At 41.9% G+C, this 18,655-nt stretch overlaps 1 protein-coding gene and 1 long non-coding RNA gene across 2 annotated transcripts in view; one reads left to right on the top strand and one right to left on the bottom strand.

The window, feature by feature from the left end:
- The window catches only part of LOC125453701 (mastermind-like protein 2), a 430,368-nt gene that overhangs the window by 161,340 nt on the left and 250,373 nt on the right, over positions 1-18,655 (top strand). The window lies entirely within an intron of this gene.
- LOC125453705 (uncharacterized) overlaps positions 1-18,655 on the bottom strand; it is a 49,851-nt gene that overhangs the window by 19,122 nt on the left and 12,074 nt on the right. The window contains exons 2-3 of the long non-coding RNA XR_009445840.1: positions 13,779-13,982; positions 4,273-4,407 (exon numbers count right to left, since the gene is read on the bottom strand). This is a non-coding gene — a long non-coding RNA (uncharacterized LOC125453705). The remainder of the gene's footprint in view (positions 1-4,272; positions 4,408-13,778; positions 13,983-18,655) is intronic.

The following is an 18,655-nucleotide window of genomic DNA, read 5'->3' on the forward strand; positions in this document are numbered from 1 at the left end:
GCGGGAATCACAGAGCAAGTGCCTGGGTAAATCTTGTCTATCTCCTAAATTTAAGGATGAGGTGTATTTTGACTGTGTTTGACTCTCTCTCAAATCTTCTAATTAATCACAATCCAAGGTTTGAGTAACAATTGAACCAGGCAGCAAAATTTTGTTTGCTGTAAAGCTGTTTGTTTGTTTTTCTTCTGTTTTTGCTAAACTGAATGATGTTATGGATACCAGGCGAACCATTCATCATACTTCAGTTCCATCTGAAATACACTAACATTATACCTTCTGTTGTGAAAAAATTGCATGTCTGGGAAAAGGTATTCAAAGTGTAGAAGCTAATTCAGAAAGTGGTCTGACTTAAGAGTGAAGTGCTTTAAATCTTTGGACAAGACGTCCTCTGTATGACAGGGACAGTTGCAAAATGCTTTTTGACAATGGCTTAGCTGGTTTTTCACTAGAGCAAAGGGGGACATACCTAATTTTTAAAATGCAACATTAAGTGTTTCTAGTCGTTCTCCATTTTAAAAAAATCCCTTCAGAATGATTAGTGATAATTTCATAGCTCACACATATGGATTGGGTTTTGTTTGCTTTAAAGATACATCACCGCAATGAAAATTGGGCTTTAGTTTGTACAGAAAATGAAAATAGAATTTCAATTTGTTCTTATTTACAAGTCTGGTATATAATGGAAATCACACAATGATATTCAGGGGCTGTCTAACTTTCTCTATGGACCAGATAATTGGAACCATTCATTAATTCTCAAGAAGGCATAGTTTTAGGGCAACAGGCAGGCGATTCAGAGGGTATTTGGGGGGAAAAAATGTAATGTCATGGGTATCTGGAATGGACTGCCTGTGAAGGTTGTGAAGGCTTACAACCTTTAAAAAAATATTTGGATGACTACTTCTAATATCCTCGAGTTCTATGATGTAAGACAATTGCAAGAAATTGAGATTGGCACACTTTCAGTGGTAGTTTTGTTGGTGCAGACCTGATGGGCCGAAAGGCACTTTCCACGTTGTATGAATCTATGACTTACGAATACAACATTTGGTTGAAGAGTCAAAATGTGTGTAAGTGAGCAAAAGGAATAAAGTTTCAAAGAAACCAATGTTACACTTTGTGTAAGTAGGACTGCTGTGTCTACCTAGAACATAGAACAATACAGCACAGTACAGGCCCTTCGGACCATGATGTTGTGTCGAACTTTTACGCCAATCCGCAGGTCTATCTAACCTCCACCCCTACCTTATACTCTAATCCATATGCCTATTTAATAGCTGCTTAAATGTCCTTAATGAGGCCGACTCCACTACCCTCTCTGGCAATATATTCCACGCCCCTACCACTCTGAGTAAAGAACCTGTCTCTGATGTCTCCCCTGTATCTATCTCTACTCACTTTAAAACTACGCCCCCTCGAAATAGCTACCTCCACCCCAGGAAAAAGCCTCTGGCTGTCCACACTATCTATACCTCTGATCATTTTGTGCACCTCTGTCAAGTCACCTCTCATCCTTCGTTGTTCTAAAGAGAAAAGCCCTAGTTCTCTCAACCTTTCTTCGTAAGACCTTCCCTCCGTTCCACTGCTCTACCTTCATCCACATGTTTGGTCACCTCTTCAAAGAATTCAATAAGTTTTCTAAGGCATGATCTACCCCTCACATATCCATGCTGACTATCTCAAATCAAACTGTGCCTGTTCAAGTGATCATAAATCCTATGTCTCAGAGCCCTTTCCAACAATTTGCCCACCACTGATGTAAGACTAACTGGCCTAATTTCTGGGGTTATCCTATTCCCTTTCTTGAACAAGAGAATGATGTTTACTCCTCTTGAGTCTTCCGGCACTACACTCGTAGATAGTGAGCATGAAAAGATCATTGCCAAAGGCCCGGCGATCTCTTCCCTTGCTTCCCCATCAAATCTTTGGATAAATCCCATAGGCCCGGGGGACATCTTCCTTACTAACATCGACCTCCTGTAGCCTACCTGCCTGTTTCACACTGTCCTCCTCTATAACTAGGCCCCTCTCAGTTGTGAATACCGAAGAAAAGTATTCATTAAGGACCTCTTCTATCTCTTTACACTCCGTGCACAAATTCCCTTTACAGTCTTTGATCAACCCTACCCTTTCTCTGGTCATTCTCTTAATCCTCACGTATGTGCAAAAAGCCTTGGAGTTTTCCTTGATCCGATCTGCCAAGCTTTTCTCATGCCCCCTTATAGCTCTCTGAAGCTCTTTCTTCAACTCCTTCCTAGATAACCTATATACCTCTAGAGCCTTTTCCATTCCTTGTTTCCTAAAGCATCCTCCTTCTTCTTAACCAGATGGTTGACCTCTCTTGAGAACCAAGGCTCCCGCACTCGACCGCATATTCCCTGCCTGCTAGGGACAAACATATCAAGCACATGCAGTGTACATTCCTTTAAATAATCTTCACCTTTCTATAGTGCTCTTCCCTGACAGCATCTGCTCCCAATTTATGTTACTCAGTTTTTGCCTAACCGAATTGTAATTACCCTTTCCCCAATTATAAACCTTACCCTGCTGTATGTACCTAATCTTTTCCATGACTATTGTAAAAGTATCAGAGTTATGATCACTACTGCCAAAATGCTGTCCTACCAACAAATCTGACAGTTGGCCTGGTTCATTGCCAAGCACCAAATCCAAAGTGGCCTCTCCTTGAGTTGGTCTGTCTACATACTGTGTCAGGAATCCTTCCTGAATGCACTGGACAAAATCCGCTCCATCTAAACTATTACAACTAAAAAGTTTCCAGTCAGTATTTGGAAAGTTGAAGTCACCCATGATTACAACCCTGTGACTTCTGCACGTTTCCAGTATCTGCCTCCCAATCTGCCCCTGTACTTCTCTGCAACTGTTATGGAGTCTGTAAAAATCCCCCAACAAAGTGATTGCTTCTTTTTTGTTCAGGACCTCAACCCAAACTGACTGTAGACGTATCATTCTCGAACTGCCTTTCAGTAGCTGCAGTACTAGCCCTGACTAGCAATGCCACTCGGCCCATCTCTTTTTCCACTCTCCCTATTTTTTTTAAAGCATCTAAACCCCAGAACTTTCAACAACCATTCCTCTCCCTCAGTTACCCAAGTTTCTGTAATAGCCACAACATCATAGTTCCAAGTATTGACCCATGGTCTAAGTTCATCCGCCTTACTTCTGATACTTATGGCATTGAAGTGTACACACTTCAAACCATCCCTGTGTCCACAATTATGTTCCATCGACCGCATTTCTTTATAAACAACCTCATTCCCTGTTGTGTCCATTGGAAGGCTGAATACCTAATCCTCTGAATTATAAATCTGGTTCCCCAACTCCTGCCAATCTAGTTTAAACCATCCCATATAGCTTGAGCAAACCTCCCTCCCAGAATATTTGTGCCCTTTTGTTTCAGGTGGTAACCTGTCCTTACTGTACAGGTCCCACCTTCCCCAGAATGTGCTCCAATTATCCCTCCTACACCAGCCCTGTAACCATGTGTTCAGCTGCAATTTCTCCCAATTTCTTAACTCATTATCATGTGGCACTGCTAGTAATCCAGAGCTAACTGCTGTTTGTCCTGGACTTCAGCTTCCAACCTAACTCCCTGTACTTGTTTTTCACATTCTCACTCCTTTTTCCACCTATGTCATTGGTACCGATGTGTACCATGACTGCTGGTTGCTCACCCACCCTCTTAAGGGTCTTGAAGGCACGATCCGGGACATCACGGACCCTGGCACCCAGGAGGCAACGTACCATCTGTTCATCTCTTTTGCATCTACAGAACTGCCTGTCTGTGCCTCTTACTATCGAATCCCCCACTACAATTGCTCTCCTTTTCTTCTCCCTTCCCTTCTGTGCCACAGGGCTAGGCTCAGTGCCAGAGACCTGTCCACTATGGCCATCCTCTGGTAGGTTCCCCCCACCCCGGCAACAGTATCCAAAATGGTATACTTATTATTGAGGGGAATGGCCACAGGGGATCTCTGCACTGTCTGCCTATCCCCTTTCCCGTTCCTGACGGTCACCCAGCTATATTTTTCCTGTGCCTTGGCTGTGACCACCTCCCTATAACTCCTCTCTATCACCCCCTCAGTGTCCCGAATGACCCGGAGTTCATCCAGCTCCAGCTCCAGTTTCCTAATACGGTTTTTGAGGGGCTGGAGTTGGGTACACTTCTCACAGGTGAAGTCAGAAGGGACACCAGCAGTGACCCTTACCTCCCACATCCTGCAAGAGAAGCATGCAAAAAAAAAGCCTTACCTTACCGGCCCTCCACATTTAATGTTTTGGGTTTAGCAATGCCCGAATATGTCAATTCCTTCCTGGCTCGCGTTCTCTCCACACACCCGCTGCTGAAAACAAGAGGGCGTCTGCTGCACGAGGTAAGCTTTTATACTGGAGAAAAGAAAAACATCCTTACCTTCCCGTCGGCACTTTGGCTCACGCTGCTGCCGCTGAAAACAAGTACATAGTTCCTAAACAGACCTTAAAATGTTCCTATGATCATTGATGCTTAACACAGTTCATGGTGGCAGCTCCCCAGTTGTCAATTCTCCTTAGCACGCTAACCAACGTTTCAGTGATCACTCAGCATTGTTGCAGCAAAGCGTTTCTGTTTTACCTTTAGTCACAACGCATACTCTGAAATCGGCTTGGGCACAAATATTCCAAATGGATCACTTGTTACAGACAGATTGTAAAAATCCTGACCCAAGCAGAAAGTCAGTTGGAGGCTTATTCACAAATGTGACTTTGGTACTTTGTTTAAAGCTACACTAACTCTACAACTATAACATCACATGTAACGTGTCTTCTGCCAACTTGAACCAGTGTTAGCATTCAAAGTCGATCATCGGAAATTGGCTGTATAGTGGAAAAAGGAAGACATAAATTTATAGACAGGATAGTGTCACCCCTGCGTTCAGGATGTCCCATTGTGCTTTATATCCACTGAAATACTTTTGAATTGCAATTTTTAGTGTATTACAGAAAATACCACAATTGCCTGACGGAAGTGTGCAGAAATGTACTGTCTTCAGCAGTAACCTATAAATGATCTAATCTCAGTTTTTTCTGAGTTAGATGACCGACTGAGCCACAGTTCTGGAACTACTAACAGGCTTGATTGTCAAAGAAAGAGAAATCACTTCAAATTCAGACTGTAATGTATGCCTTTTGTGTGTGTTAAGTGAGGACTGCATCAGAATCAACCAGTGATACTTTGTATTGTTAATAAACCTTGGATATTCCTGTCAAAGTTTTTATTACATGAACTGAAGTGTATCACTTCCATTTTTGTCCCTGATTTATGGCATCGGCTGTTCTTCCAGATTTTTAAGGTTTCAAGTAATGGCTCGAGCTAGGAGGGTTACAGTTCAATCAGATTGATCTGCTCCTGCACCACAAAAGTCATGAAAGTCCAGGGATTATTTTATAGTTGAAACTTTCGGCTGGCAATAGGATGCTACTAATTTGAAGTTCAGAATTTCTAGATGAAGAAGCAGAGTGATGAAATGGACAGAGTTATTGCTTCTTGGTGATATCAGAAATGTACAACCTTGGGCGTAAGATCATAGAATCCCTATAGTATGGAAACAGACCTTACGGCCAAACAAGTCCACACCGACTCTCAGACCATCCCATGTAGACCCATCCCCCATAACCTACCTAATCTACACTCTGGTCAATTTAGCGTGGCCAATCCACCTAGCCTGTACATCTTTGGACTGTGGGAGGAAACTGGAGCACCTAGAGGAAAGTCACACAGATGTGGGGAGAATGTACAATCTCCACATCAGTTGCCAGAGGCTGGAATCAAACCCAGGTCCCTGGTGCTGTGAGGCAGCAGTGCTAACCACTGAGCCACTGTGCCGCCCTAAGTTGAAGACAAAGTTGACCTTGGCATGATCAAGTAGTAACATCAGTACATACAAGGCTCATAAATTAAGAATGACCATTTGGATAAAGTACTGAAAGTTAATGCTGCTCATAAGTGTTTTGTGGCATAGATTAATACCTTTTTAAGAAATGCTGAGGGGCTAAGTTTAAAGCACTGTATAATATTCATTGATGGAGTCAGAGTTGACAATAGCAGAAATATCAAATGGTTAACAAAATGACATTGTAGTTAATGGTGACTGCATTCCAAGCATATGAGTGTAGAAATCACTTCATATTTGAGTAGGTTTTATATACCTGGTTGTGAAACTGAAGTGGAAAATGAAAATGTCCAAGTTTTCTTAATGGATAAAGCAGGAGCTTCCTGCAGCAAATAGACTAACCAAACGAAAACTTGTGCCTTAGCTTGTACCATTTCATTCATTTCAGACAATAGGCTTGCATACATCTCCTGGAGAGAATAAAGTTCAGCATGTATATACGTGCCATTAGAAAATGGTGGACTGTTACGCTGTGAATTGTTTAGTCATGCGTATAATACTCAGTTGGGTAAAGTGGAAGGAATTGAGTAAATGTACTGAAAAATACTCAGAAGGTTAGCTGAATAATTAGAATGAATTAGAGGCCTCATTCCAGTTGAAACTTTGGGTGCTGATAGATTTACATGTTTAAAATTAGGTTTTTAATTATCTATTGAAGTATTACACAGTGCTCCAACATTATAACAACATATTGTTTCCATAATCATAATTGAGGGAAGGACTGGACAGGCAACTCAACATTCCAGGGGATGGAGATTACAAGGTGTCGAGCTGGATGAACACAGCAGGCCAAGCAGCATCAGGGAAGCAGGAAGGCTGATGTTTCAGGCCTCTGAAGAAGAGCCTTCCTGCTCCTCTGCTGCTTGGCCTGCTGTGTCCCTCCAGCTCTACACCTTGTTATCTCAGATTCTCCAGCATCTGCAGTTCCTACTATCTCATTCCAGGGTGTAGGATCTTTAGGAGAGCCAGAGGGCAGTGGTGTAGTTATCAGTTAAGGAGTCAATTAATGCAATAAGGAGAGATGATATCTTGGAAGTGTCTTGAAATGAGGCTTTGTGGGTATAGGATTAGGGAGAAATCTAAGATATTTTATAAATACATTAAAGGGAACAGGTTAACCGGTGTTAGACCTCATAGTTTTCAATGAGAGTCCACGTCCAGTGGTAGACTCAGGCAACGTTTATTATGACACAACTTTGTTACAGCTTCAGATCTTCATAGTTTCTAAGTAGCTTATTTTATACAGCTGAAGCTTATAGCGCACACCCTCCTTGTGTACTATTATTTAGCAGATCTGGGTTGCCCAACTGTGATTGGATGTTTGGTACAGCATTTTATGTCAGCAGTTTGCCTCAGCAATTCACTTACTGTCGTGTCCTGATTGAACTGTTCTGCCATGCAAAAAATTGACGGCTGATAATAACTATGCAATAGCTCATGTGTTCTTTATCAGTTAGTTTCTGTACATATGATTTGTTTCACCTTGTAATGATATGGAGGCTGATTTTACTGTTGAAAACTGGTTGCTCACATAATTTTAATTGAATCTTTTCTCGTAATGCTTTTAGTGATTTTTTTGGATATAGGTGAATCTGTAACTACTTAAGCATCTATATGATTGTTTGAAGGATCTTAACTAAAACTTACTTTTTGTATGGTAATAGATTGAGCAAATAATTCACGAGAGATTCATTAATTACATGCAGTGTATAAAGTTCTTATCTACATCTTATGCATAAACAACTGCTGCTACTAGAGCTGCTATTGTTCATCTTGTGAAAACTAGATTAGCAAATGTTTTTCCAAGGTCTCTAACTGCTGTCAACCACATTTTGCTGCATTAGTCATTTTGTGCTGTTCAGTCATGACGTACCTAACTCCAGGGAAAGAATAGGGCCCATTCGGGTCAAAGGCTGTGTGTGAACCTGCAGGATGTTGGAAGTATGTAGCGTGAATACTTCCTTATAGTCTTCACTCTGGAAAAGGAGCACACAGGCATGGAATTGAGGAAAAGGGACTGTGAGGAGAAACTTGCACAGTATGATGTAAGAAATGGGGAGGTATTGATGGGCCTATCAGGCTTAAAATCAGACAAGTCCCCTGATCTGGACAAATTGCATCCCAGGGTGTTGTGGGAGGTGAAGCAGGAAATTTTATAGGCTCTGAAGCAAATTTTTAATTCCTCTCCGGCCACTGGGGAAGTGCCAGAGGTCTGGAGGATGGCTAATGTGAACCCTCTTTGAAAGAGCGATAGAGCTGAATCAGGATATTACAGACCAGTGAGTCTTATGTCAGTGGTTAATTAGGGTAGTCAGTGTGGCTTTGTCAGAGGGAGGCCATACCTAATACATTTGTTAGAATGTTTTAGAAATGTGATCATGTGTGTGGATAAGGGAAGTTCAGTTGATGTAGTTTATATAGATTTTAGCAAAGCTTTTGACAAAATCCCACATTAGATACTGTTTGAGGAGGTTAAAACACATGGAATTGAGGGAGACTTGGTGAGATGGATCTGGCTTAGTAGGAGGATGGAAAAGTAGTGGTGGAATGCTGTTTGAGTGGCTGGAGGCTGGTGGCCAGTGTGTACCAGAAGGATCAATACCGGGACATATTATTGTTCCTTATGTACGTAAGTAATATAGATGAAAATATGGGGGGAATGTTAAGCAAATTTGCAGACAACACCAAGATTAGTAGCATGGTTCACAGTGAAGACAGTGGTTTGGTCAGGTGGGCAGGCCATTGGCAGATGGTTTTCACCCTGATAAGTGCAAAGTGATGCACTTTAGAAGAAGTAACAAGATGAGAGAGTATTTACTGAATGGTAGGACATTGGGTTGCTGACAGGTATAGAGGGATCTTGGGTAATTATTCACAAATCCCTGAGGTCAGCAAAGCATATGAATAGTTATGTAGGCATATGGCATACTTGCTTTCATCAGTCGTGACATAGAGTATATGAGCAAGGAGGTGATGTTGGAGTTGTACAGAGTGTGTATTTAGCTCTGATCACCTCAGTACAGGAAAAATGTGATAGCACTGGCGAGCTGCAGAGGATGGTCATTAGGGTGATGCTTGGGATAGAGAAATTGAACCATAAGGGGAGAACAGGTAGGCTTGGATTGTTTTCTTTAGAGCAGTGCAGAGCGAGGCAGCATATGATTTTGGTGTATAAGATTGAGAAGTATGGACAGGGTGAATACAGAGCAGCTGTGCCCCTTGGTTGAGGGGTCAGTCACAAGAGAATCTCGTTTTAGGGTAACTGACAGGAAATTCAGAGGGGATTTGGGGAAATAAACAGATTTGCTGAGCGGATGGGTATCTGGAATGGACTACTTGGGAAGGTAGTGCAGGCAGGAAACAATACCCCCTTTTAAAAAAAAGTTGGATGAGAATTTCAAACGTCAGAACGCATGGATATAAGACAATTGCAAGAAATTAAGAGATTAGCATACTTTTAGTGATAGTTACATTGGTGCAGACTCGATGGGCCGAAGGGCTTTTCTGCATTGTATGAATTTATGACGTTCTACTAGACTGGATATATGCTATACTTTCTTTGAGGAGTTAGAAAATCTGTTTCTCTTCTCATGTATATAATACAATCACACTAATTACAGTTACTCATTTATCGTCTTTGCATGACATAAAGAGCAGGATTGATGGATAATGTAATTTATACGCAGGGATGCCCAAATATGGTTGAGACTCAGGAATATTATCTGTGGAACATGTTGATCAAGGTTAAAATTTATCAATAATGAATAAATGACTGCGTTAGATTTTGCAGTCCCCAAAGGACCTTCCTTCCCTAGTCCTGAATCCCTTTTCTCTGCAACTGCTTGAGTGTTGTCCAAAAGAAGTTGCTGACTAGCCACAGATGTGGCCATGACAACACCATTGTAAACACATGAACTAATTTTTGTGGAACAGGCCTTGCATACAATCATTGTAAATGTACATTTAGTTTACTGTTACTTCACAAATTCCCTGGTAGAAATTGCATTCTATTTCAAAAGGTTTGAAATTTTGGCATGAATTTTACAGACACTGCCACAGCTTCTAAGCTTTGGGCAAGCACTTACGAGCAATACTTTGCTTTCAAGCTGATTGCTGAGAATATTGATTCATATTATGGGATGACCTAGACCCACACCTGTTCTCCAGAGAATGTCCTTCCACATGTAGTTTGAACATGCAAATTATTGAATTGGAATTGGTTTCTTCTTCTGTCCTGAGGAGGGTATTCCAATTGGTTGAACTGAGTACAGTTGGTTCTGCTGTAACAGGTGCTCTACTAACGTGAATTGGCTGTAATGCGATTGATGAATAGGGAGCATTGTGTCTAAAATGTGAATTTGTGTTGGCTATAATGTGATTACATTGGTGTGCAGAAGAGTATGCATTAACATCACATGATCATTTCATGGACTTTGTTGTGGCGCCAAAAGAATCACCACGCTGGCATCATGTGATCATTTCACGGGCTTTGTCAGGAAGTGCTTTCTGTGAGAGGTACAATACAACGTCCTCCCCCATCAAGTCATATTGACAATTTTTCAAGGTAAAGCATTAAATTTACTTTTGTTATTAGATATGAATTAAAAATTTATTCACGTTGTGTTATCCTTTGTGTTTGGCTTTTGAGTGGCTTTGATTTGGTTTCTCTTTTGGTGGTCTGCCCCAACCCCACTTTTCCCATAGGCCCTGTTATTTCTATAGTGCGATTTTCCATAACGCAATATTGTGTTATAGAGGAACCAACTGTATGTTGATAGCTCCCCTTTTCATACAATCCTGCTGTGCTTTCTGTACTGTTGAACACAATGGTAAACACTATTTTAACCTAAAACTAGTGACCAAGGAAGTAAGCTGTGAATGGTGATCAAAAAACACTTAAATTCTCTGCGTATTCGTCGGTAAAATTATATGAAAAGCAAAGTACACATTAAGATACTGAACAAATTTTAACATTAAGAATTTCTCCACCCAAAGGTGGAGGTGACCAGTATTTCATTGCCAAAGCCTGAAGCATCTTCAGCTAGAAGTGCCAAATAGTTGATCAATCTCAGCCTCCCTTCTCTGCATCCTACGTTATACATACCGTTTTTCATTAAATTCAGTTCAACTCTGTATGATATAAAGAAGTGGATGAGGGTATGCAGATACAACAAAGGCTAGGGACCCTAACAACATCCTGGCAGAAGTAATAAAGACTTGTGCTGAAGAATGTATTGACCAATGAAAAACAAACTCCTTTAAAACAAGGAGATTAAGCAAGGACTGCAGTTTTTAAAATAATTTTTGCTGGAATACACTCAGTTGTACACAACGTTGCCTTCCCCTGGAACAGTGAAAACAAAATCAGTAAGTATAAGCTGAGCTGATAGGTTCTGAGCCCAAGGGGATATTGGCTTTGATTCATTCCTGACCAAACATCCAGGGCTTATATGGAGTCAATACAGCAGACAACCACCTAGCTTGCAAGAGAAAGCATTGGAAAATCTCTGTCTCTTGTTTTGAGGTACAGGAAAGTCTCCAGTAATAACTAGGGAAGTGAAGACTGCTTTCTCTGCAAAACCCCAGTTAAAGGAGCAATAAAACACCTCTAAAATAATGAAAGCACAAATTCTCATTAAGTGAAACAGACCATTGATGTGCAATGTTCTGAGGAAGGGTAACCCGACCAGAAACACTAACTCTGATTTTCTGTTCACAGATGCTGCCAAACCTGCTGAGCTATTCTAGCAACTTCTGTTTTTGTTCATTGATGTGCAATCTTGTGTCAATGGTGAAGCACTAAATATAAATTGAAAAAAATACAGAAAGAAAGTAACTCAGAATCTTGTGGCTCAGACTGGTGATCTCAAGCTGCTTCCCTGATTATTTATTTTCTTTTCCCACTTTTAATATCCATTAATTGTCCTTTTTTGTGTGTCTGTTTATTAATGTATGGAGTTTGAGTTTAGAGTTAGAGTAATACAGTACAGAAAAGGCCTAAGGCCCATCAAGACTGAACCAACTAAACTATTCTATATCTACACCAATCCCAGTTCCAAGCACTTGGCCAATAACCCTGAAGGCTAAGACATCTCAAGTGCTCATCCGTGTATGTTTTAAAGGTTGTGAGATTACCTGTCTCAACTACTCTGCCGGGTAATGCATTCTAGATTCCCATTGCTCTGGGTGAAAAAAATTCTCAAATTCCCGGTAATCTCCTGCCTTTCACCTGAAAGTTCCACCCCTTTGTTATTGATACTTTAAGGGGACTAGCGACTTTCTATTCACTCTATCCATGCTTTTACATAAACTTTTACAACTCAATTAGATCCACCCTAAGCCTTCTGCACTCTAAATAAAATCATCCAAGTTTATCCAGCTTCTGTCCAAGGTTAATGTACTCCATTCCAGGCAACTTCTACAATCCCACCAATGTAAATATATCCTTCCTCCAGTGCAGTGACCAGAACTACACACAGTACTCCAGCTGTGGCCTAACCAAAGTTTTGTACGACTCTAGCACGACTTTCCTGCTGTTTTAATCTGTGCCATGATTGATTAAAGCAATATCCCGTATGCCTTTTTAGCACTACTCTCATAGAATCATAGAATCTCTACAGTGTGGAAACAGGCCATTCGGCCCAACAAGTCCACACTGCCCCTCAAGACAACATCCCAGCCAGACCCATTCCCCTATACCTGCATTTTCCCATGTCTAACCCATCTAATCTTAACATCCCTGGGCACTATGGGCAATTTAGCATGGCCAGTCCACCTAATCTGCGCATCTTTGGACTGTGGGAGGAAACCGAAGCACCCGAAGGAAGCCCACGCAGACATGGGGAGAATGTGAAAACTCCACACAGTCACCTGAGAGTGGAATTGAACCTGGCTCCTTGGCGCTTTGAGGCAGCAATGCAGTACTAACCACTTAGCCACTGTGCTGCCTCTATTAACTTGTCCTGCCACCTTCAGGGATCTGTGGTCCAACACTCAAGATCCTTCTTCAGAGCTTCCTAGTGTCCTGCCATTCATTGAGAACCCTCTCATCTTGTTACTTCTTTTGAAATGCATCACCTCACCCTTATCAGTTAAGTTCCATCTGCCACTGATGTACCCATCTGACCAATCACTCTATATCCTCCTGTAACCTAAGACTTCCGTCCTCACTGTCAAACACGTTGTTAGTTATTATGCTATCCACAAAATTACCATACCCTCCACATTCTCACCTACATTGTTTATATCCATCACAAACAGAAAAGGACCCAGCACTAACCCCACTGGACACAATCTTCCAGTCTCACAAACAGCCTTCTAGCACCACCATCTGTCTCACACCAACTTGTCAAATTACCCTGGATCCCATGTGCTTTTACTTTCTTCATCAGTTAGCCATGAGGGGCTTTGTGAAAGGCTTTGCTGAAATCTGTATAGACTACATCGACGGGACTACCCGCATCGAAATGGTCATCACCTTGAAATATTCAGCCCAATTTATTAGGCAGGACTTCTCTTTGATAAGGCCATCCTAACGAGCCCTGATGAAGCATTGCTTCAAGTTAACAACTTAGATTTTCGAATTGTCATTGGTTAAAGACAGTTATGATGATACTGTGGCTTTAAGAGGTGTTTCTTGTCCTGGTTTTTCTTAGGAAGAAAGGTTGAAACAGAGATGCTGAGCAGTTTGCTTGGCATTTATTTTAGAAGTTGGAGCAATAATTAATTAACTAATTGCTGGCAAGATGGCAGCAGAGTAAGATACTGCAGTCCTCTGCTTCAGACTTTTACTCCTTTTTGTCCCCCTAGCTTCTAACTTAAACTTACCAGAGATGAATGGAGGAGACAGGAGGTCGTGTGAAATCCCGGAGATTATTCTCAGGCATTGGAGTGGCAAGCCCAGGTGAGGCCTCGGGGTGGCGAGCCCATGGGGGCAGTGAGGCGAATTTAGCTGAGTCTTGGTAGTGAGTGCCAAGCCAGGCCCAGGAGGGATGATGAGTCTGGGCAGATCCCGAGGAATTGGTGTATAGCCTAAAAATCAAAGGATTTTTAGAAGGAAACTTCTCTATTCTTTGTTCTAATTCTGATATTTTATTTATGATTCTATGTACAAGTCTGTAGCAAACATTTCTGTATTCTGTACCTAGATACCCTATACCTAAGATGGTGCCAAAGTGGTGACATTCAAATTTTCACTGCACTCATTCTTGTTCACGTGATGAAAGGCTATTCTGTTCAATTCAATAGAAGCAGCCTGAATGGGTCGGGTCAAGCTCCCACAGAGCCAGGATTTTTAGTTGTTGATTTCTGCAGTAACTGGGGTCTTGAAGCTGAATCTGGAAGCTCCTATTTCTCTCTGTTACAGCTGAAAGCTAGAAGTTGTTTCCTCCTGCATGTGAGAGCCTATGTTACTGAATTTGCCTTCGGCTAGGGATGTGTTTGTGGCATGTTACTATATTGGAACAGTTAAACAGCTATCTATCCTACGTCTTATGGTCTATTATTTTGTTAAGCATTTCGATAGAGTTGCAATTAAGCCAATTATTTTATTTTTATTTTGTCTGTATTTTAACTGTAATGTAAAAATGAAGTGTGACTTTCTTAACATGGAGTACTTTGACCAACCAAATCGCATCTGGAACACAATGCCTTACAGTTAGAAATAAAATAAGAAAGAGTTAGGTTCTAAACCATCTTCTTACATATTTTTGGGGGAGGGGTGTTAATCTACAATTTTGTTTGTAATCACAGAAACATGCTGAACATTGTCTTTCAATCAGAGTTGACCGTCAGGTAAATTAAGGATAAGAAATAGAAAATGCTGTAGAAATGTAGCATCCACGGAGAGAAGAAAAAACTGAGTTAACAGTTTGAGCCCAGTGAATCCTAAGAAGAGTCATTGGACTCAAAATGTTAACACAGTTTCTCTATCCACAGATACTGTCGGATCTGTTGAGTTTCCCCAACACTTTGTAGAGAACAGAGAACATAGAACATTGAACACAACAGTACAGCACAGAATAGGCCTTTGGCCATGATATTGTGCCGACCTATTATCCTAATGAGATCAAAGTATCCTGCATGCCCTACATTTTACTATCCTCCTTGTGCCTATCCAAGAGCCGCTGAAAGCCTCTAAAGTATCTGACTCCACTCCCACAGCTGGCAGCGCTTTCCATACACCCACCACTCTGTGTAAAGAACCTGTCTCTGACATCTAGAACATAAAACATATAACAATACAGCACAGAACAGGCCCTTCAGCTGTCGATGTTGCACTGACCTGTGAACTGATCTGAGCCCAACCCCCTACACTATCCCATCATCATCCATATACTTATCCAAGGACTGTTTAAATGCCCCTAATGTGGCTGAGTTCACTGCATTGGCAGGCAGGGCGTTCCACACCCCTACCACTCTCTGAGAAAAGAACCTGCCTCTGACATCTGTCTTAAACCTATCACCCCTTAATTTGTAGCTATGCCCCCTTGTACAAGCCGATGTCATCATCCTCGGAAAAAGACTCTCACTGTCCACCCTATCTCATCCTCTGTGCATCTTGAATGTCTCTATTAAATCCCCTCTTAGCCTTCTTCTCTCCAATGAGAACAGACTCAAGTACCTCAGCTTTTCTTCATAAAGCCTTTGCTCCAGACCAGACAACATCCTGGTAAATCTCCTCTGCACCTTTTCCAATGCTTCCACATCCTTCCTGTAATGGGGCAACCAGAACTGTACACAGTATTCCAAATGAGGCCGCACTAGCTTTTTGTACAGTTGCAGCATGACATCACGGCTCCAGAACTCAATCCCAATACCAATAACACCTAACACACCGTATGTCTTCTTAGCAGCACTATCAACCTGGGTGGCAACTCTCAGGGATCTATGTACCAAGATCCCTCTGCACATACACACTATGAAAAATCTTTCCATTGACCCGGTATTCTTCCTTCCTATTATTCTTCCCAAAGTGAATCACCTCACATTTATCCGCATTGAACTCCATTTGCCACCTTTCAGTCCAATTCTGCAGTTTATCCAAGTCTCCCTGCAACCTGCAACATTCTTCCACACCGTCCACCACTCCACCAACTTTAGTGCCATCTGCAAACATACTAACCCATCCACCTATGCCTGCGTCCAAGTCATTTATAAAAATGATAAACAGCAGTGGTCCCAAAACAGATCCTTGAGGCATACCACCGGACTCCAGACTGAATATTTTCCATCAACCACCGCTCGTTGCCTTCTTGCAGAAAGCCAGTTTCTAATCCAAACTGCTAAATCTCCCTCAATCCCATGCCTCCGTATTTTCTCCAATAGCCTACCATGTGGAACCTTATCAAAAGCTTTCCTGAAGTCCATGTGCACCACGTCAACTGCCCTACCCTCATTCACATGCTTGGTCACCTTCTCAAAAAAAATCCCCCCTGCACCTTCTTCCAATCACCTTAAAATTATGCCGTCTTGTCATGGTCATTTCCACCCTGGGAAAATGTCTCTAACTATCCACTTTTTCTATGCCTCTTATTGTCTTGTACACTTCTATCAAGTCACTTCTCGTTCTTCTTCGCTCCACTGAAAAAAGCCGTAGCTCCCTCAACCTTTCCCCATAAGACCTGTCTTCCGGCCCAGACAGCATCCTGGTAAATCTCCTCTACACCCTTCCTATGATGAGTTGACCAGAACTGAACACAATTTTCCAAGTGTGGTCTAACCAGAGTTTTATAGAGCTGCAGCATAACCTTGCTCTCTTAAACTCAATTCCTCTGCCATGTTTGTTTCAGATCTCCACTGTCCACAATATTTTGCTTTAATTTGGTGAACCATGAAAATTAATTGGGTATGTCACAAAACAAAAAGTAGAAGAAATCCAGTTTGTCCAATTACTGTCCCCAACAGTCTGCTTGGAATCATTAGGAATGTGATGGAAAGTGCCCTTGACTGTCCTATTCATTGACATAACCAGAAAGATAACTTTTTGTTTCTTACGTTTTGGCCACTGCCAGAGCAACTTCGTTGCTAAATTCAATTCAACATTGAACCAAACAAGCACAAAAGAGGTCCAAAGATGTGCAGGTTAGGTGGATTGGCCATGCTAAATTGCCTGTAGTGTTCAGGGGTGTGAAGGTTATAGGGGGATGAGATGCTCCAAGGGGCGGTGTGGACTTGTTGGGCCGAAGGGCCAGTTTCCACACTGTAGGGAATCTAATCAAGTTACTGCATATGTTACTTAGGGTAATGTCATTGGCCAAACTATCTTCATCTGCTTTATTAATAATGTTCTCCCAATTGATTGCACTTCTGTATTTTCTTTGTGACTCATAACATAAGAACAGAAGAACCAGGAGTAGGTTTTCTGGCCCCTCTGGCCTGCCCCACCATTTAATAAGATCATGACTGATCTTTTTGAGACTCAGCTCCACTTACCTGCCCACTCGCCATAACCCTTATTTCCTTTACTGTTCAAAAATTTATCTAGCCTTGCCTTAAAAACATTCAGCGAGGTAGCTTCAACCGCTTCACAGGGCAGGGAATTCCGCAGGTTTACGCTTTGGGTGAAGACGTTCCTCCTGACCTCAGTCCTACATCTGCTCCCCTTTATTTTGAGGCAATGCCATCTCATCCCAGTTCCACTTGCAGTGGATATAACCCCACTGCCTCCACCTTATCTATTCCTTTCATAATCTTGTATGTTTCTATACAATTTCCCCTCATTCTTCTGCGTTCCAATTAATCCCAGTCTACTCAGTCTCTCCTCATAATCCAACTCTCTCAACTCTGGAATCAACCGAGTGAATCTCCTGTGCGCCCCCTCCAGTGCTAGTATATCTCTTCTTGAGTAAGGAGACCAAAACTGCACACAGTACTCCAGGTGTGGCCTCACCAGGACCCTATACAGCTGCAGCATAGTTTCCCTGTTTTTAAACTCCATCCCTCCTAGCAATGACAGACAAAATTCCATTTGCCTTTTTAATTACCTGCTGCACCTGCAATCCTACTTTTAGCGATTCATGCACAAGGACACCCAGGTCCCTCTGCACAGCAGCGTGCTGCAATTTTTCACCATTTAATACATCCATTTTGCTGTTATTCCTACCAAAATGGATGACCTCACATTTATCAACACTATACTCCATCTACCAGGCCATTGCCCACTCACTTAGACTATCTATATCCTTCTGCAGACTTTGTGCCTTCTGCACACTTTGCTCTATCACTCACCTCAGTGTCAGCTGCAAATTTTGATGTACCACACTTAGTCCCTAGACCCAAATCATCTATGTAAATTGTAAACCATTGCGGTCGCAACACAGATCCCTGAGGCATACCACTTGCCACTGACCGCCAGCCAGAAAAACACCCATTTACCCCAACTCTTTGCTTTCTACTGGTCAACCAACCCTCTATCCGTGCCAATGCATTACCTGTCGTACCATGTGACTTTATCTTATGTAGCAGCCTTTGGTGTGGCACCTTGTCAGATGCCTTCTGGAAAACCAGATACACTACATCCACAGGTTCTCCATTGTCTACCATGCAGGTAATGTCCCCAAAGAATTCCACCAAATTAGTTAAACATGACTTCCCCTTCATGAACCCATGCTGGGTATTCCCAGTGGGACAATTTATGTCCAGATGGCTTGCTATTTCTTCCTTTATTGATAGATTCAAGCATTTTCCCCACTACCGAAGTGAAG

Source organism: Stegostoma tigrinum, chromosome 6 (assembly GCF_030684315.1).
Source record: "Stegostoma tigrinum isolate sSteTig4 chromosome 6, sSteTig4.hap1, whole genome shotgun sequence".
Lineage (NCBI taxonomy): Eukaryota > Metazoa > Chordata > Chondrichthyes > Orectolobiformes > Stegostomatidae > Stegostoma > Stegostoma tigrinum.